Here is a 21,886-nt window from a genome sequence, read left to right as displayed (position 1 = left end):
GGCATGCATCCTGGTGTCCTTCTAGAGACCAAGAAAGAATCTGCTTGTTTGTATTGGACATGTGTCTCAGCTCATAAATATTAATTGCATCTGGATTTTCACAACAAAAATGTATTCATGAAAGTTTTCAAGCTTGCGATTTGGCAGCCACATTTGAATGGAGCCTAGAAAAGGTGCTATTTCCCTTCCAAGCTGTCCCTGGGGTCCTGGTAAGGACCAGGTGCAGCTCACCACCCACCGGTGACATCATGATTTTGTGCTTTTGCACCTTGTTTACATTTTCCTCACCTCTCTAGAATTCTGGATTTGGTCCCTTGGGATTTAACACAAATGTGTGTTCTCCTAGAAGCATTTCCTGAGCACCTTATTTCATCCTGGCCTAGACACTCCTTGTCCATGTTCCTAGAGCATCCTGTACATAATTGCCCTGTGCAGTCCTGGAGCAGTTCCCCTGTGTGACGGCCCCCTTGGAGTTTCAGGGCTGGCTGCAACATGAGCTAGTCATCCGATACTCCACAATTTAATAAGACACCAGGCCTACTCAGTGACTATTTGTGGAGTAGATAAGGTACCTGAAATCTATCTTGGGGCTCTCCTCATCCTCTTACTTCCTCTTTTCCTCTGTGGCGCCCCCTCTGCCTCAAGCCATGATCTTTTCGCCTCACCCCTCAACCAGTTAATTGTGTTCCACAGTACCTCATTACACATGCATTCATTTTGATAGACATCTTCCAGACATATTCTCCTTACCTCCAAACAATGCCCCATGGGGGAGCATGGAGCTTTGTGCTTGGCAGACATTATCGTCTCTCAGATCACAGTTTGACAAAGCATGGCCTACATTTTTTCACTTAGGTTGCTTCTTAGGTTTGTCCTCTTCCATTAATGTCCCAAAGTCCGTGAGTAAACACCCACAGCAGCTATGTGTGAAAAGTGGCCAATTTTGTCTTCTGTTAAGATTAATAACAATGCTTGGACATTTTTTTTTGGCTGTTGTTATTGTCACTGATCATACCTTTGATAGCAATAGAATTGAATTTGTTAGGGCAAATTAAAAAAATATTTAATTCAAATATGATGAACACATCTGTACTTTCAAATATGTGTGACTTTATAATATATAAATATATTAGCTTTCCTAGTACATATTATAATAACTATATAATCATCACATACTACCTATAATTACAGATTATGGATATATGAAAATAATAAAACCATATGTCAGTGATAATAGTTTTTATATAGGAAAGTAAATCATTCCCACCAAGTTTCATATTTATACCTGAAATACATTTTGCATTGAACAGCAGGAGCTGTTTCTAAATCTGCATCCTTGGCTTTGATGCATTTGGGTATGTATTGAGCTGGGATCTGTATTCAGATGTGTGTTTATCTGTTGAGTATTGTGCACTGATGTTTGCAGAGCAGTTTCAGAGTTACAAATTTAATAAATGAAAAGAATATTTATTCTTTTGGGTCCCAGATGCTACTTATTTCTTCCCACCAAGAAGGGAACGACCTTTTATTTGAATTTAGTTCCTTTGAAGACTCCTACAAAGCTCAACAAGATTACAGTGAGGAAGCGTTCTTCCAATTCTTTGTCTACAAAATGGGCTTCTATACAATGGCATTCTGATTGTTCAGTGTGACAAGACGTGTGATTGCAAGCAATCCAAACAAACTGTCTTGTATAAAACCAACAAACACCGAATGTTGCAGTATTTGAGGACCACAGTCGGCACTGTGAGGGCAAAGGAGACGCACAGTGTGTAACCCTCTCCTCCTCGGCACTTACTGCTGAACACAAGAGACAAAACAGAGGGCGGGAGCATATCTGGGACCATGGAGCACTTCTTACGACCCAAGGATTGCGTGGTTCACTCACATACAAGTCAGCCATGCATTGTTGTGTTAGCCCATCCTTCTTCTGTATTGTGAGGAGAAGGCAGGCTTCACAATGCAAATATGATGAGATAAAGCAGTTCTTTTGGTGCAAGTGACAGCTCACTTAGGATGTTTATTTTGTGGTTGTAGCGGTGATTCATGAGTTTTGAGGTACAGGATGAAGCTGGGTCACATGAGTCAAACGGGGAGAGATTATAGTCATTTTTGAGCATTGCTGCCTCATTTCGTTCTGACGATCAGCTTCTCCTTTCATCTATGTAACAGAAAATGACAGTCAGCCTAAGCTTTTGGCTGGAGTTCTCGTTTCTTCATTGGATCAGCTAAGGTCCAATGAATAAAACACGGGGATGTGTTAAATCTAGCCAGAAGAGATAACGACGGTCACCTCATATTGATTAAGAAGAAATCCATAAACAAGTAGATTTCACATTTCTTAGCAATATGCACTAAACACAATTTAGTTTCATAAAACAAATACTTCAAGCTGAGACTTCACTGATCAACTCCAACACTGTAACAGAGGGTGATTTCGGTACTCTACTCTTCCTAAGGTTTTTCTGGACAGAAATAAATAAACTTTGGAGCTAAATGACATCATAGATCAAATGGGTTTCACAGCTATCTATAGGAATTCTGCCCAAACACTGCAGAATACACATTCTTTTCAGCAGACTTGGAAACATTCGGAAACAGTGCACATATTAGGATACAAAGTAAGTCTCATGGAATATGGAAAAATGAAAAACTTCTTTTATTCTATATGACAACAATGAAATAAAGCCAGAAATCCACAGCAAGGGAAACCACACAAGCTCATGGAGGTTACACACTTCATTATTAAATGACAAGCATGTCACCGAGGAAACTGAGAAGCCAATAACTCTGTTCTTAGAACTGAAGGAAAACGAGTAGAGAACATACCCCAGCCAACAGGCAGTCCCGAGAAGCAAAGCAATCGCTCTAAGTGCCTACATTAGAAGTCAGAGGAGCTTCAAATAATTCTTTATGATGAACCATATGACTTGTAAAATCAAAAACAAAGCATACAAAGCAATAAATGAAATCAGTAAACTAGAAATGAAGAAAAAGAAATGTTTTTCTTTTCATTTTTTTCCCATTTTTATTTCTTTGACCAAAAGAGTCAATGAAATAAAGAGTTGGTTCTTTGGAAAGATATGCATAGTTGACAACTCTCAGCCAAATTAATCAAGAGAAAAGAGAGATAAGACCCAAAATGATAGAGATGAAAAAGAAGACATTACAACAGATACCAATATTCAGAAAATCCTAAAGATGTATCTCAAAAACAGATATTCTACCAAATTTGAAAATCTAAAGGAAATGGGTGAATAGATGAAATTTTAGATGCACATGACCTACCAGATTAAACTAAGAGGCAGAAGAACTCCATAAACAGCTTAAACAGGGCCACAACAAGCAATGGGATTGAAGCAGTAATTTAAAAAATTCATTAAAAATGCCCAGGCCAGCTGGATTCACTGAAGAATTCTACCAGAACTTAAAAAAAAAATAAAACCAATTTTTCTTAAATGTTTCTGTGTGGTTTGAATGAGAATGGCCCCCATAGTCGTATATTTGAATACTTGGTCCTCAGTTGGTGGAACTGTTGGGGAAGGATTGAGAAGTACGGCATCGTTGGAGTAGGTGTGTCCCTGGGAGTGGGCTTTGAGGTTTCAAAAGCTCACATGATTTTCCAGTTAGCGCCCTCTCTTTCATTGTTGTGGTTCAAGATATAAGCTCTCAACTACTGCTCTAGTGCCATGCCTGCTGCCACGTCCTCATCCTGATGGCCGTGGGGCCTTCTGAAGCTGTGTGCTTCTTTCTTCTGTCGGCTGCCTTGGTTATGGTGTTAGCACAGGCATAGACAAGTATATCAAATGGATAGTCCACTATGATCAAGTTGGCTTTATTCCAAAGATTTGGGAATGGTTCAACATTCAAAAACTAACATATGGAACTTATTACATAAATGTCCTCAAGGACAAAAATCACAGGATCATCTCAATACAAATAATAAATGCCAAAAAAAAGCCTTTGTCAAAAAATAGAATATCTAGGGAAGTAGAAAGAGACAAGATCTTCTGAGTAAATTGGGAGCATGGGTACCTTGGGAGAAGGGTTGAAGGGGAGGGGAGAGGCAGGGAGGGGAGCAGAGAAAAATGTAGAGCTCAATAAAAACCAATTATATATATATATATATATATATATATATATATATATATATATATATATTCAAACATCCATTGATGATAAAAATCCCTAGAGAGAATAGAAATGGAAGGAACATATCTCAACATAATAAAAGCTATATAAGACAGACATTGTGCTAAGTAGAGAACTTAAAGCGTTTCCACTAAAATCAGTAAGACAAGCCTGCCAGTTCTCTCTACATCTTTATAAAAGAGTACTTGAAATGTTATCTAAAGCAAAGACAAAAGAAAAGAAATAAAATGGCTACAAATAGGGCACAAAGTCAAAGTCTCTCCATTTACGATTTGTATGATTCTGAACAATAAGAATACCCAATGAGAACACTAGAAAATTCTTAGAACGGATAGATACTTTCAGCAAAGAGGCAGGATATAAAATTAACATGCAAAAATCACTAGCTTTCCTATACAGTAATGAAACTATATTGAGAAGGAAATTAGGGAACCAAGCCTACCCACAGTACCTTATAAAAACCTTGGAATACGGCGCCAGACGCACAGAGGCGCAGCGGCGGCGGCGCCAGACGCACAGAGGCACAGAGGCACAGCGGCGGCGGCGCCAGACGCACAGAGGCGCAGCGGCGGCGGTGGCGCCAGACGCGGCGGAGCAGCGGCCAGACCCAAGCGGCTGGGACAGGCATGCAATAAGGAGAGCAGATCGCCCTACTACAATTGAATCAAAGAGGTAGGCCTTTGGTTGGCCAGGTCACTGGCACAAGGGGAGCCTGGTCCTGTCCTGAAGATCCTTCGGAGGGGTGAGAGGGTTCTTGGCCTGCAGCAGGAACCACGAAAGAGAGTGAGGGCATTTTGTAAGCGGAGCCCTTGGCCAGCAGGGAAACCTGATCCGGTTTCTAAAGGATCCATTGGATAGGATCAATAGGAGGAGATGGGCAGGCGCCAAGGCAAGAACTCACCCAATAATCCGAAAAACAACATGAAAACATCAGAACCCAATGATCTTACAACAGAAGTATTTGAACAACCTAACACAGAAGAAGTGGAAAAAATCGACTTTATGAAGATAATAGAGTCCCTTAAACAACATGTAAAAAAATGCCCTTATAGAAATGGATGAGAAGTATAACAAAAAGTTTGAAGAAATGAGTAAATACGTACATGATACCCTGGGAAACCAAGAAAAAACCATCAAACAGGTAATGGAAACAGTTCAAGAATTGAAAACTGAAATGAAGGCAAAGAAGAAAATACAAACTGAGGACCAGCTGGATATGGAAAATCTAGGCCAACGAGCAGAGTCTACAGAAACAAGCATAATCAATAGAATACAAGAGCTAGAAGAAAGACTCTCAGATGCTGAGGACACCATAGAGAAAATAAACGAACAGATCAAAGAAAACAGCAAAGCCAACAAATTCTCAACACAAAACATTCAGGAACTATGGGACACAATAAAAAAACCAAACCTAAGAATAATAGGAATAGAAGAAGGAGAAGAGTCACAGCTCAAAGGCTCAGAAAATATTTTCAACAAAATTATGGAAGAAAACTTTCCCAACTTAAAGAAAGATATTCATTTAAATATTCAAGAAGCATACAGAACACCAAACAGACTGGATCAAAGAAAAACATCTCCTCGCCATATAATAATCAAAACACAAAATATACAGGTTAAAGAAAGAATATTAAGAGCTGCAAAAGAAAAAGGGCAAGTAACTTATAAAGGTAAACCGATCAGACTTACACCTGACTTCTCGATGGAAACTATGAAAGCCAGAAGGTCCTGGATAGAGGTTCTGCAGAAGCTAAGAGACCATGGATGCAAACCCAAACTACTATACCCAGCCAAGCTATCGTTCACTATCAACGGAGAAAACAAGACATTCCAGGATAAGAACAAATTTAAACAATACGTAGCCACAAATCCAGCCCTACAGAAAGTAATAGAAGGAAAATCGCAACCCAAGGAATCCAACACTGCCAACACTGCCTACAATAACCCAGGCACCTAATGACCCTTCACGAGCACATCTCAAAGAAAGGAGACACACAATCTCTACTACCAAAAGCAATAAGAATAACCGGAGTAAACAACCACTGGTCATTAATATCACTTAATATTAATGGGCTCAATTCACCTATAAAAAGGCACAGGCTAAAAGATTGGATACGAAAACAGGATCCAACATTCTGCTGTTTGCAAGAAACACATCTCAACCACAAAGACAGGCACCTACTCAGAGTAAAGGGTTGGGAAAAGGTGTTTCAAGCAAATGGTCCTAAGAAAAAAGCAGGTGTGGCCATACTAATTTCTAACAAAACTGACTTCAAACTAAAATCAATCAGAAGAGACCGAGACGGTCACTTTATACTCATAACAGGAACAATTCATCAGGAGGACGTCTCAATCCTGAATATATACGCCCCCAATATAAAAGCACCTACTTATGTAAAAGAAATATTACTAGAACTCAAGGCAGACATCAAACCACACACACTAGTAGTAGGAGACTTCAACACACCTCCTCTCCAAGGGACAGGTCAATCAGACAGAAACCTAATAGAGAATTAAGAGAATTATTGGAGGTAATGAAGCAAATGGACTTAACAGACATCTATAGAACATTCCACCCAAATAGGAAAGAATATACCTTCTTCTCTGCAGCTCATGGAACCTTCTCAAAAATTGACCACATACTCGGAAACAAAGGAAACCTCCACAGATACAAAAAAATATCAGTGTCCACCTGTGTCTTATCAGATCATCACGGATTAAAGTTAGAAGGCAACAACCACGCTGCCCCCCAAAAACCGACAAACTCATGGAAACTGAACAGTCAACTACTGAACCACACCTGGGTCAAGGAAGAAATCAAGAAAGAAATTAAAGTCTTCCTTGAATTTAATGAAAATAAAGGGACAACATACTCAAACCTATGGGACACAATGAAAGCAGTGCTAAGAGGAAAGTTCATAGCACTAAGTGCCCACTTAAAGAAAACGGAGAATGCATACATTGGGGACTTAAAAACACACCTGAAAGCTCTAGAAAAAAAAGAAGCAGACGCGCCCAGGAGAAGTAGAAGACTGGAAATAATAAAACTGAGGGCTGAAATCAACAAAATAGAAACACAGAAAACAGTCCAAAGAATCAATGAAACAAAAAGCTGGTTCTTGGAGAAAATCAACAAGATCGACAAACCCCTATCCAAACTAATTAAACGACAGAGAGAGAACACGCAAATAAATAAGATCAGAAATGAAAAGGGGGACATAACCACAGACACAGAGGAAATTCAGAGAATCATTAGATCTTACTACAAAAGCCTGTATGCCACAAAACTGGAAAATACAAAAGAAATGGACATTTTTTTTAAATAAGTATCATATACCAAAGCTAAACCAAGACCAGGTGAATGATCTAAATAGACCGGTTTCTCGTGAAGAATTAGAAATGGTTATCAAAAATCTCCCTCCGAAAAAAAGCCCAGGACCAGATGGTTTCAATGCAGAATTCTACCAGAACTTCCAAGAAGAATTAATACCTATACTCCTTAAGGTATTTCACAATATAGAATCAGAAGAGTCATTGCCAAATTCCTTTTATGAAGCTACAGTTACCCTGATACCAAAACCACAAAAAGACCCAACCAAGAAAGAGAATTACAGACCGATCTCACTCATGAACATCGACGCAAAAATCTTCAATAAAATACTGGCAAACCGAATCCAAGAACACATAAGAAAAATTATCCATTATGATCAAGTAGGCTTCATCCCAGAGATGCAGGGCTGGTTCAACATACGCAAATCTATCAATGTAATCCACCATATAAATAAACTGAAAGAAAAAAACCATATGATCATTTCACTAGATGCGGAAAAAGCATTCGACAAAATTCAACACCCCTTTATGATAAAGGTCTTGGAGAGAATAGGGATACAAGGGTCCTACCTAAATATAATAAAAGCTATTTACAGCAAGCCAACAGCTAACATTAAATTAAACGGAGAAAAACTCAAAGCCATCCCACTAAAATCAGGAACACGACAAGGATGTCCACTCTCGCCATACCTCTTCAATATAGTGCTTGAAATTCTAGCAATAGCAATAAGACAACATAAGGAGATCAAGGGGATTTGTATTGGAAAGGAAGAAGTTAAGCTTTCGTTATTTGCAGATGATATGATAGTGTACATAAGCGACCCCAAAAATTCTACCAAAGAACTCCTACAGCTGATAAACAGCTTTAGTAACGTGGCAGGATACAAGATCAACTCCAAAAAATCAGTTGCCTTCCTATACACCAAGGATAAGGAAGCAGAGAGGGAAATCAGAGAAGCATCACCTTTCACGATAGCCACAAATAGCATAAAATACCTTGGGGTAACCCTGACCAAGGAAGTGAAAGATCTACTTGACAAGAACTATAAGTCTTTGAAGAAAGAAATTGAAGAAGACACCAGAAAATGGAAAGACCTCCCTTGCTCTTGGATTGGGAGGACCAACATAGTAAAAATGGCAATTCTACCAAAAGCAATCTATAGATTCAATGCAATCCACATCAAAATCCAATCAAAATTCTTCACAGATCTGGAGAAGACAATAATCAACTTTATATGGAAAAACAAAAAACCCAGGATAGCCAAAACAATCTTATACAATAAAGGTTTGTCTGGAGGCATTACCATCCCTGACTTCAAACTCTATTACAGAGCTACAGTATTGAAAACAGCTTGGTATTGGCATAAAAACAGAGAAGTCGACCAATGGAATCGAATAGAAGACCCTGACATTAACCCACAAACCTATGAACACCTGATCTTCGATAAAGGAGCTAAAAGTATACAATGGAAAAAAGAGAGCATCTTCAACAAATGGTGCTGGCAAAACTGGATGTCAATCTGTAGAAGAATGAAAATAGATCCATATCTATCACCATGCACAAAACTCAAATCCAAATGGATTAAAGACCTCAATATCAGTCCGAACACACTGAACCTGATAGAAGAGAAAGTGGGAAGTACTCTACAGCACATGGGCACAGGAGACCACTTCCTATGTATAACCCCAGCAGCACAGACACTAAGGGCATCATTGAATAAATGGGACTTCCTGAGGCTGAGAAGCTTCTGTAAAGCAAAGGACACTGTCACTAAGACAAAAAGACAACCCACTGACTGGGAGAAGATCTTCACCAACCCTGCAACTGACAAAGGTTTGATCTCCAAAATATATAAAGAACTCAAGAAACTAGACCGTAAAAGGCTAATCAACCCAATTATAAAATGGGGCACTGATCTGAACAGAGAATTCTCAACAGAAGAACTTCAAATGGCCAAAAGACACTTAAGGTCATGCTCAACTTCCTTAGCGATCAGGGAAATGCAAATCAAGACAACTTTAAGATACCACCTTACACCTGTCAGAATGGCTAAAATAAAAAACACCAATGATAGCCTTTGCTGGAGAGGTTGTGGAGAAAGGGGTACACTCACCCATTGCTGGTGGGAATGCAAACTTGTGCAACCACTCTGGAAAGCAGTGTTTCGGTTTCTCAGGAAATTCGGGATCAACCTACCCCTGGATCCAGCAATACCACTCTTGGGAATATACCCAAGAGAGGCCCTAGCATACAACAAAAGTATATGCTCAACTATGTTCATGGCAGCATTGTTTGTAATAGCCAGAACCTGGAAACAACCTAGATGCCCTTCAACGGAAGAATGGATGAAGAAAGTATGGAATATATACATATTAGAGTATTACTCAGCAGTAAAAAACAAGGACTTCTTGAATTTTGCATACAAATGGATGGAAATAGAAAACACTATCCTGAGTGAGGTAAGCCAGACCCAAAAAGAGGAACATGGGATGTACTCACTCATATTTGGTTTCTAGCCATAAATAAAGGACATTGAGCCTATAATTCATGTTCCTAGAGAAGCTAAATAAGGTGAATCCAAAGACAAACACATAGGCATCCTCAGGAATATTAACCTTCATCAGGCGATGAAAGGAGACAGAGACAGAGACCCACACGGGAGCACCGGACAGAAATCTCAAGGTCCAAATCAGGAGCAGAAGGAGACGGAGCACGAGCAAAGAACTCAGGACCACGAGGGGTGCACCCACACACTAAGACAATGGGGATGTTCTATTGGGACCTCACCAAGGCCAGCTGGCCTAGGTCTGAAAAAGCATGGGATAAATCCGGACTAGCTGAACATAGCGGACAATGAGGAATACTGAGAATTCAAGAACAATTGCAGTGGGTTTCTGATCCTACTGCACGTACTGGCTTTGTGGGAGCCTAGGCAGTTTGAATGCTCACCTTACGAGACCTGGATAGAGGTGGGCAGTCCTTGGGCTTCCCACAGGTCAGGGAACCCTGATTGCTCTTCGAGCAGATGAGGGGGGGGACTTGATCGGGGGAGGGGGAGGGAAATGGGAAGCGGTTGTGGGGACGAGGCAGAAATCCTTAATAAATAAATAAATTAAAAAAAAAAGAAAGTGTAATGGGGGCAAATATGATCATAATAAATTATATGGAATCGTCAAAAATCAAAACGAAACTGCACAATTAACAACCCTCCAAAGTTTAGCTCAACCTTAAATTGTCAAAGTCTGTATCAACACAAACAAAATCAATATTAAAATTAAAATCAGGGGGGGGGGTGCTGGAGAGATGGCTCAGTGGTTAAGAGTACTGGCAGTTCTTCCAGAGGACCTGGCTTCACTTCCCAGCACCCACATGGCAGCTTACAACTGCCGGTAACTCTACCTCCAGGGGATCTGACACCCTCGCAAAACACCAATGCATAGAAAGTAAAAATAAATAAATCATTTTAAAAAAATTAAAATCAGGGCTGAAAAGATGGTTAAGCAATTAAGAGCACTGGATGCTCTACCAGAAAATTTAGGTTTGAGTCCTGGCACCAAATTGGTAACTCACAGTCAACTGCAACTCCAGTTCCAGGGGCTCTAACCCTCGTCTGCACTCCTCAGAAACATGGCTCACAATATGTGCATGGACACATATGCAGGCAAACACCCATACACAAAAAATAATATTAAAACGTAATTAGTTAAGTTCAAAATCTAAAAATGGACTTTTTTTTTTTTTTTTTTTTTTTTTTTTGGTTTTTCAAGACAGGGTTTCTCTGTGGTTTTGGAGCCTGTCCTGGAACTAGCTCTTATAGACCAGGCTGGTCTCAAACTCACAGACTTTTTAAAATAATAAAATGTTATAAAGCTTTTTGTTAGTCAGACTGGCCTTGATCTTGTGATCCTCCTGCCTCAGTCTCCTGAATATAGAGATTACATATATGTATCAACATGCCTGGCAATCTTATAAATCCTACTATATAGACAGCTGCTCATATGTAACAATGTGCATGAAAAATGTGGTAGGAACAGTTATGATAAAATGTAATTGTGAAATAAATGTGCTGCTATAGCAACTGTGACACAGTTAAAAAAAAAACCTTGGAATAAACCTACGCAAGGGGGGCTGGAGAGATGGCTCAGTGGTTAAGAGCATTGCCTGCTCTTCCAAAGGTCCTGAGTTCAATTCCCAGCAACCACATGGTGGCTCACAACCATCTGTACTGAGGTCTGGTGCCCTCTTCTGGCCTGCAGGCATAGACACAGAACATTGTACACATAATAAATAAATATTAAAAAAATTAAAAAAGAAAAGAAAAAAAAAACCTACGCAAGGGAGGAAATGTCTAGCCTTTTTTTTTTTTTATTGCTGTGATAAAGACCACCACCAGGAGCAACTTGGAGTGGAAAGGATTTATTTCAGTTTAGAAGGTTATGGTCTATCATTGAGGGCAGTCAGGGCAGGAGCTGATGCAGAGGCCATGGGGGAGCGCTGCTTACTGACTTGCTCAGTCTGCTTTCTAATTTAAACCAAGACCACCTGTTGATTTAAATAGACTGGGCTGGGCCCTTCCACATCATTCTCTAATCAAGAAAATGCTCTCCAGACCCGAAGATCCCTCTTCCCAGGTGACCCTAATTATGTCAAGGTGACAAAAAACAAAACAAAACAAAACACAACAAAACAACAACAGCAAAAATAAAACAACCCATGACAGCGAAAGACATACAATTAAAGCTTTAAAACACTGAAGAAAGAAATTAAGGAAAACACTAGAACATGGAAAGGCCTTTAATGTTCATATAAATAAATACTGTGAAAATTCTACCATTCTACCTAAAGCAATTTACAGATTTGATGCAATCCCAATCAAAATTCCAGGGCTTTTGTTCTTTACAAAATCAGTAAAAGCAATCTTAAAATTTATATGGAAACACAAAATACCCCTCTCCCCACCCCCCCAGCTGCCAGATACTCATAGCATCCCTGAGCAAAAAGAAAGATGTTGGAGGTATGATCATACCTGATTTCAGGTTCTATTACAGAGACACAGTAATAAAAACAATGTTGCTGTGGAATATTACTTAACTATGTAAAGGTGTGTTACAATTGTTTATGCTGCATTTGCTTAACTAGGCAAAGATGTGTTGCATTTGTTTAGTTATGTAGATGTGTTGCTGTTTTACCTTGCCTGCCCAAGACACTTGATTGGTCTAATAAAAGCAGAACGGCCAATAGCTAGAGAGTAGAAGGCAGGGCTGGTGGGTAGAGAAAACAAATAGGAGAAGGATTCTAGGCTCAAGACAGAATGAGAGAGAGAGAGAGAGAGAGAGAGAGAGAGATAAAGAAGGAGGAGGAGGAAGAAGAAGAAGAGGAGGAGGAGGAGGAGGAGGAGGAGGAGGAGAAGGGAGGGAGAAGGAGAGAAAGAGACCTCACAGGGCCAGGCAGGCAGGCAGTTACCAGTCAGCCAGACACTGAATTGGGCATACAGAATGAAAGAAAAATAAAAAATTTCAAGACAAAATGTAGGTGAGAAGAAACAGGCTAATTTAAGTTATAAGAGTTAGTGGGAAGCCGGGCGGTAGTGGGCACACCTTTAATCCCAGCACTCGGGAGGCAGAGGCAGGCTGATCTCTGTGAGTTCGAGGCCAGCCTGGTCTACAAGAGCTAGTTCCAGGATAGACTCTAAAACTACAGCAAAACCCTGTTTGTCTCAAAAAACAAACAAACGAGCTAGTGGGACAAGCATAAAATAAGATTGATCATTCATAACCAATAAGAAGTCTCCATGTCATGATTCGGGAGCTGATTGGTGGCCCAAAAAACCCTGCTAGGCCATGGCATGGGCTTCCCAACAGACATGTAGGTCAATGAGACACATAGCCTAGAAAACCCATATAGAAATTATCTCTTTTCTGAAAAACTTAATTTATTCTTTGACACGTTTCTGGGTCTAGGAATTGAACCAAGGACCTCGAGCATGAGAGACAGCTGTCCATCCATGTGTTCCAGCCCCCGTTCTTTTGTTTGACACTTTCAGAGATAGATAGGAGATGTTCAGATCACACGAAACCCTCTGACATCTTTTATACTTCTCTCCTCCCACCAGTCCCTCTTCCTTCCTCCCAGTCCCCAGCTCACTCTCAGACCCTTTGTTGTTGTTTTTGCCCTGTGACATGCAGGGTTTAACCAGGGCCACATGCCTGAGCCTGAGCCTGGGCCTGACAGATCCGCCAGAGCGTGATTGACTCACTAGCAGCTGCCTGATTCTTTTTGACAAGTTGCCAAAATACACACTGTAGAAAAGACAGCATCATCAGCAAATGGTGCTGGGGAAACGAGGTGTCTACAAGTGGAAGAATATTACTAGATTCTTATCTCTTGCTCTTCACAAAGCCAACTGCAAGCTGACAAAACATTTCAGCATATAAACTGAAAATGCTGGAGGAAAAGGAGCAAGTTCACTGCAGCACACAGGCACACGGCTCTCAAAATAAGACTCCTTTATCTAGGAAGGAAGGCCAACAATTAAAAATAAAATCTTGAGAAATTACTCATTTTCTGTACATCAACAGAGTGAAGGTTAACCAGAGAATGGGAAGAAATCTTTTCAGCCATATGTTAGTATTAGTTAGGGTTCTCCAAAGGAACAGAACTGACAGTATATATGTATATGTATATATCTATGTGTGTATATAGACATGTAAATAAATCCCACATATATACACACAGATTTGTATGTATACATATGTATATGCATATACATGCATATATAAGGGATCTATTAGAATGGCTTATAGGATGTGGTCTGTGGTCGTTCAGCAATGACTGCCTTATGACAGAAAAGCCAAGGATTCAGTAGGTGCTCAGCCCACCAGGCTGGATTTCTCTGCAGACCCACTTTGGTGCTGCAGGATTCGGAGATAGCTGCCAGTCTTCAGTCTATGCTGAAATCCTGATGAAGGTGGGTTAATACCAGCTGCAGCAACAGGATAAATAAATTTACCTGCCAGTGTGGTGGGATAAGGAGACAAAAAGTAGTTTCCTTCTTCCAGGTCTTTTTATATGACCAAAGGTGTGGTCCAGGTTTAGGCTTGGTCTTTTACCTTCAAATAATCTGATAAGAAAATACCTTGGGCTGGAGAGGTGGCTCAGCAGTTAAGAGCATTGCCTGTTCTTCCAAAGGTCCTGAGTTCAATTCCCAGCAACCACATGGTGGCTCACAACCATCTGTAATGATATCTGGTGCCCTCTTCTGGCCTGCAAGCATACACGCAGACAGAATATTGTATACATAATAAATAAATAAATAAATATAAAAAAAGAAAGAAAAGAAAATCCCTTACAGGAGTACCCAGAAGTTTGGGTTTTAGTTGATTCCTGATGTAGTCAAGTTGATCAGCCATCACAATATCTTACTGAGGAATGAGAATTAGGATATAGAAACAACTGAAGAAAATTAAACCTCAAGAAAACAATCTAATTTAAAAGAGAAAAGGGACTAGGGAGCTGAGTAGGGAGTTTTCAAAAGAAGAAATTAAATAACAAACATTTTAAAGAAGAGTTTAACATCATTAACCATCAGGGAAATGCAAATTAAACTACTTTGAGATTCCATCTGACTCCAGTCAGAAAAGCTACTACTAAAAAAAGCAAATGACAACAGATATTGGTGAGTATTTGGGGGAAAGAACCCTTATTCAGCATTGGTGAAACTGATGCAGCCACTATGGAACCATGTGGAGGTTATTCGGAGAGCTAAAAATAAAATTATCATATGACCTAGATATACCCCTCCTGGGTATATCTATGTCTATCTATATCCAAAGGGCTCCATATCCTCCTACAGTGAAACTTACATGTCCATGTTCACGATAGGTAGGCAATGGACTTATCCTAGATGCTCATCAGCTGATGAATGGATTTTAAAAATGGGGTACACATTCATGATGGAATTTTATCCTGTTGTATAAAAATGATATTTCAGAAAAATGGATGAAACTGGAAAATATGTTTAGTAAGGCAATCAGAGTCCAGCAACACAGCGACTACATGTTCTTTTTCATATGCAGATCCTGGCTTTGAAGTTTTAGTTCTGTGCCTCCTTCGGGAAGGGAGCCATGGTGATCAGAGAGTGCTAAGGTGTGTGTGTGCGTGAGAGAGGGGGTGGGGGTAAATACATATGTTAAAGTGAGAGAGTACACGGTATAGAAATGTTTGCATGGAAATGAGTTGGGAGAAGAGGACAAAGGTGGGGGAGGAGGGAAGGCGAATCAAAACTATGTATGAAAAGGTCACATAGAAGCCTGTTACTTTATATGCTAACTTGATGTAGGCGGTCCTTCTGTATACGTGTTGCTTTTATTCGTTAATGAATAAAGAAGCTGTTTCAGCCAGTGGCTTAGCAGAATAGAGCTAGGTGGGGAAAACAAAACTGAATGCTGGGAGAAAGAAGGCGGAGTCAGGGAGAAGGCCATAGAGTCCCATCAGACAGATGCCGAATGGAACTTTACCTGGTAAGCCACAGCCATGTAGCGATACACAGATGAATAGAAATGGGTTAAATTGAGATATAAGAGTTAAGCAGTGATTTAATTAATATAGTTTCCGTGTGGTTATTTCAGGTCTGAGTTGCTGGGAGGTTGGGAAATGAACTAGCAGCCTTTTACAACACTTAACTAGATTTTTTTTTTTTTAAAGTTTGACTGAAGGTATCCTGCACAGTTAGATAGTGTCCTCCTGGAAGTCATAGTATCTTAAATGAAAGCTCTAGGGCTACATCTGTGTCATTTCCCTATGTGTTATTGGCCAGAGGCTTGCAAATCAAGACAAACTATTGCCATTGTTCTTGGCTGCCCACTAGACTAGATGGTAAAGGCCCACTGCTGAAGACACAACACACATTGGATGCAGGACACAGAGAACTCAAGCTGCTGGAAGCACCTCCCCCCACCCACCCCATGTTTGGCTCGTATTCAGAGGATTGGAAGTTGCTGTGTAGAGTGAGAAAAGCCATCTGCAGTCTTACCCGTAGGTGGACTGCGTGCTATAAATGCTATAAAATTGGAAAATCAGATAGGCAAATTATGTTCACTCGTGCAACACTGGTGTCTTTGTTTCTGATTGGATTTGAGGTCCACCTCAAGGGAGGGAATACATGCCTGGTACTTATAAACAGGATCAAAGTCCCAAGGCTAAGGAGGCCACAGGCCCTAGGGGAGGACTTACCCTGGCTGCTTTACTTTACGGACTTGCTGTCAAACAAAATGTTTTTACCCACAGCCTCCCATGCCTCAGGTCCGAGAAGCTTCTTTTTGCAATGGATTATTACTGCAAATCCTCATAGCTGGTCACAGTGTTGAGACTAAGTGACCGCTGTGTGTTCAACCATACATGGGATATGTTTGCAAGAGCTGGAGAATGGAGATAGTGCTGTAAATGCTGTCTTTGGGATATGACATGGTCCATGCCATCATGAACACGCATCCACTGTGGTTCTCTGCACAAGGTATCAGGGTGGGAGGAGAACTCAGTGGGAGGCGGCAGAAGGCCGCAGAAGTGGAGGATAGGAGGGGTCGTGGAGGATGAGGAAGATCAACAAGCCTATAATAATGTAAGAATTATCAACTTAAAAATATACACACTTGCTGCTAGATATTTTATTTTGATGCTATTATAAATGAAGTTTAAATTTTTTGTTTTGGATTGTTTATAGGTAGCATACAGTGATTTTATTTTATTTTTTATTATTGATTGATAATTGTTTGGAGACAGGCCTTGCTAGGGGTGCAGGCTGGCATTGATCTCACAATCGTTCTGTCTCACACTCCATGAGCGGGGAGTGCAGGCTACACTTTACTTATTTAGTTTGTTTAGGGATTATGCATAGGAAGCTTGTGCATGCTAGGTAAGCACTATTGATTTCTGAATATTGATTTTATGTGCTGACACCTTGCTGAACTGCTTGACTAACTATATATTTTTCCGTGGATTTACTATGATTTCCTAGACATGAGCTCACACTGTCTGAAAATGTACCTTCACTTTTCCTTTGAAATTAGTGAAATTAATACTAGCCTTATTCTTGATCTTAGGGAAGTAATACTTTATGTTGTTTTCTACACACACACACACACACACACACACACACACACACACACACACACTTTGTTTTAAAACAGGCTTTTGTTAGTAGTCCAGGCTGTCCTTGATCTCATGATTCTCCTATGTCAACTTTCTGGGGCCAGAATTTCAGGTGTGAGCCGTCACGCCTGGATAATAGTGGTTTTTTTGTTAGTTTTGTTTTTTTGGTTGCTGAGTCATCCCCTCCAGCCCAGTGAATGCTGGGACCACAAGTGTCAGCCACCACACCTGCATCTAGATGATTTTTATGTCATTTTCTAGCCCGGAATCCCAGGGAAGTAATAGTCTGTATTTCAGCCCATGAGTCTTGTGGTAGTTGGGGGTTTTTCAGATTCCCTTTTGTGGGGGTGTCTGAGAGAGGCAAGACAGAACAGAGGCAATGGAAAAGCTGCGGGGTCTCTCACAGAAGTTCTGTGGCCCGCTCCTTGGACTAAGTACCAAGGGAAATGAATAGCCGAAGGGTGTGCAGGTTATCCAAGAAGAGAGCCAGACGGTGCCAAGTCAATAAAGGCAGAACAGGCTTCAAACTAGAAACGGACTTGATCTGTAGGAAGGTAAAATTGTTTTTCTTACTCACTCAAATAGTAAACTGAGGCTGTTGATCACAGTTATTATTAATCAACAAATAGCCTTAAAATAATGATTTCTTTCTTTCATAAGATAACTAGCAAGGGATGCGTGTAACAATAGTTTCCACAATGAGTTCTTTTTGGGTATTTGTTCTGCTCAAGATGAATCAATCTACCATTAAAGTGAGTGAATTTAAAAGGCTGAAATTATCTCTGAATTAACATTGGTTTTTAGGAGCCTCCTATGGAACAGTGGGAATCTCTAATTGATTTGGAGTCAGAATAATTCACGGCAAAGACAATGCCATTGTAAGTGGAAATCAATTATATTTCCCCATGTAAAGACTTTTGGAAAGCTGACTAAAATTTGGGCCTTGAAACATTAAAAGAAACATTTGCTCATCTATATGAAACTAAATTACACCTTTGTATATTGTAGAGTTACCATATCAGAGATATGATTTCATATAGAATGCAGATATACACTATGAGATTCCTTGGAAGAAAATTGCTATATTGTGTTTTAAGTTTCAATAAGTTTTCATGTTTGTAGACAAAGTCTTAGGTATCTGAAGCTGACCTTGAACTTCATATGTAGCTGAGGCTGGCCTTGAACTCCTGACCCCACTGCCTTCTGAGTGTTGTGGTTGCAGGTATGCACCACAATCTCTGGCATGCATCTTAATTTCTAAAAGTACACTTAAGTTCTTGAATTGGGCTTAGAATTCAAAACAAAAATATTTTATTTTCTACCTTTTCAACATCTTGTACATTTTGTGCTGTGTACATCATTGTATCCACAGAAAGGTGAGCGGGGCTGTGTGCATGGTGTGCGATTCCCAAAGAATCAATAAAGAATTATGTTTAAAAAACCCTTCTGATTCATTTAACTTGAGAACACTATCTGCTTTCTGTTAGGATTTGACCAACAGATACATACTCATTTTGTCATCCCGATTTAGTTATGAGTTTTTGCTAAAGAAGCATTGTCTATTATAAAACACAACACTTAGCATAGTATTCCTAAGTAAATTTTCTTTCTGACATAGCTTTTGATTTTTTCTAAATGTATTATTTCTTCCCATCTATTTAGTTTTCTTTGTAACTTTTTAAAAAATTTCTTCCCCAAAAGATAGTGGAACAGAGTAAACACTGTGTGAGATGGGTTTCTTCCTGGACACTTCCCTTCTGGGCTAACTACATTTCTTTTTCAATGATCTCAGGAATTGTCTAGACTTTTATTCAATGGCTCTGGAGTCCTGTGACCTAAGCTGGTTTTCTTCTTTACTCCGCTGCAGCACACACTTGAGGAGTTTCCCAGAGAATGGTACTCGAGTGGCAAACTTTGAGGCCTTGAGTATTTTAAATCGTTTTTTGAAGATTGGAGTTATAGAATAGAAAGTGGACTGAACATAATTTCCTTCAGAGTTTTGAAGGCATTGCATTAGTTTTTCATGTATTGTTTTAGTTCAGAGGCACAGTTTCCTTTGTTGAAGAGGCTAGCCTGGCAGTCACAAATAAAGGACAAAAGCCAAGGAAGTGGGATCACCTATAGTCCTAACTATTCAGGAGACTCGGGCAGGAGACTCTTGTTGCAAAGTGCAATGTTATTCTAAGTTCTTAATTTTCAAATGTATCATTAAAGAACATTGTATCTTTGAAAGTTTGTGATTGTATCCCTTATGTGTTATGGCATGCACTCTAGGACTGGCAACATTGAGACCCACCCCCAGGATATATAAGTAGTCAACAGTTGTCAGGGGACAGTGAGAGGCATTTTCTTCAATCATGCAGCCAATTGTAATAAGTAACTTTAATTAAACTCATTTTTTCCCCACCAATCTCTACTTGGGTGGAACCATTTCTTTCTAGGGCAAATAGATGGCTGTTCATCTTCCCAAGACAAGTTCATGCTCATTGTGGTTGGTCTTGGACACACCCTTTCATTCCAAATACTCATGTCTTTCAATTCTGACATTTTCTTTGCCTTAATATAGAAGATATTTGTGTAAACTTTCTAATACTGTACCAAATATCTGAGCCGATCAGTTTATAAAGGAGAAAGCTTTGCTTGGCTCAGGGTTTCGGAGGTTTCAGGTCCTAGGTAACAGGCCCGGTGTGACAACGCTTTGAGGTGGAGAGTGTATAGAGCGAGCGCTGCTCACTGTTGACAGGGTACACGAGGCAGAGAGGGACGAGAGGGTCCTGCTGTACCACCGTCCCCTTCCAGGGCAGCAGCCTTCCAAAACTGTCATCCTGTGTGGAAGTCTTTGCCCTGTGGTCTTTGGAGGCTGTTTAAGATGACACCGGGGGCAGCCCTTATATGGCTAGTGTGGATTGCCAACTTGACAGGATATAAACTCACCTGGGAGGCGAGTCTGTGAAGGAGTTTCTGGATTAACTGTGTTAACTAAGGGGAAGACCCACTTTAAATGTGGAAGATATCATCTCACTGTGTGTAGGTACCATCCAGGCTAGGATTCTGGACCTGGAACCCTCTGGCTTTGGCTGGAGAGGTCTCTCATTGGCCGGGAGCTGGACTGAATAAAAAGAAAGGGGATTGGAGGACCCTGGGATTGTCGCTCAATGCTTCCTGACTGCAGAGCAACGCGGCCTCAAGCTCCCACTGCTGTGACTTCCCTAGGATGAGCTGTACTCTGCACTGTTGCTTTCGTCAGGCACATAGTGAGTTCGAGGTCAGCCTGGTATGTGTGGAGGGACTCTCTGAAGAGTGCATAGGCACGAATCAAAGCTTTTATGTGAGGAGGGCCCCCACTATAAATCTATAGATCCTCTTCTTTTAGTGTTTGATTTCTTTTTCTTTTTTTTTTTTTATACCAAAATGTGTTTATTGGGATGGTTCCCACTCATCTCGAATCCGGTGCTTTTCAGTGCTGCTTCCTCCTGAAGGAGCATCCTTCTGCCAGTCTTGCTTTCCCGCCTGTAGGCTGACAGAGGACAGGGGAGCAGCCGACACACAGGACTACCGTCTGTGCACGGCTAAAGACTGTGGTGATTTTATAGCATCCTGGGCACTTCACATCCATAAAGTAGGAACTGGGGCTCTGCACCAGGCGCTTTTTCTTGTGTTTCCTTTTTTTTTTTTTTCCTCCTCTGGTGAGGGATGAAGGAGATCCTTTGCGAGAGGCATGTTCTCGTAGGGAGGTCGTCACCTCCAGAAAGGCAGTGTTTGATTTCTTAAACAAGCATTCTCAAAGGTATATGCAAGCAGACAGATGGATATAGACATTCTGGAAGCAGAGTGGGTGAGCATGATCATGAGTCTTACCCTTTACTACAAATACTTCCGTCTTATCCCGCTCAGCGATGAGCTGGTGAGCGTGCACAACTAGCTGGCTATGGCACAATGCCAGCAACAAAAGCTGGCCTGACACTTAGGATGGGCCATCACAGGTGCTGTAAAAATCCCCATGGGCAATTTTGAACTCAACGTCAATGTGGAATCGGGAAGATATGCACATTATGGTACTATAGAGTGCTTCCACCACACATGTATAATATAGATAGCTTGAAGAGAATAAATTATAGTGAAATATGGTAAAAAAAAATTCAGAAGCTGTATGCTCTGAGTACCTGTCACATTTGCTTTTTAATTAATTTATTTAGTATGCTTATCAGTCTAATTGTAAAATGTGGCTACCTTCAACAGCTGCCTTATGGGATCCGT

General features: G+C 40.4%; 1 pseudogene; it reads right to left on the bottom strand.

The window, feature by feature from the left end:
* Nucleotides 1-21,057: 21,057 nt before the first annotated feature.
* On the bottom strand, nucleotides 21,058-21,349 carry LOC121452522 (annotated as a pseudogene).
* Between the last annotated feature and the right edge of the window lie 537 nt (nucleotides 21,350-21,886).

The sequence above is a fragment of the Microtus oregoni genome, unplaced genomic scaffold, assembly GCF_018167655.1.
Source record: "Microtus oregoni isolate MIOR12 unplaced genomic scaffold, Mior012 000009F_ref0000495, whole genome shotgun sequence".
In the NCBI taxonomy this organism is placed as follows: domain Eukaryota; kingdom Metazoa; phylum Chordata; class Mammalia; order Rodentia; family Cricetidae; genus Microtus; species Microtus oregoni.
This window is presented reverse-complemented; position numbering and strand designations above follow the sequence as displayed.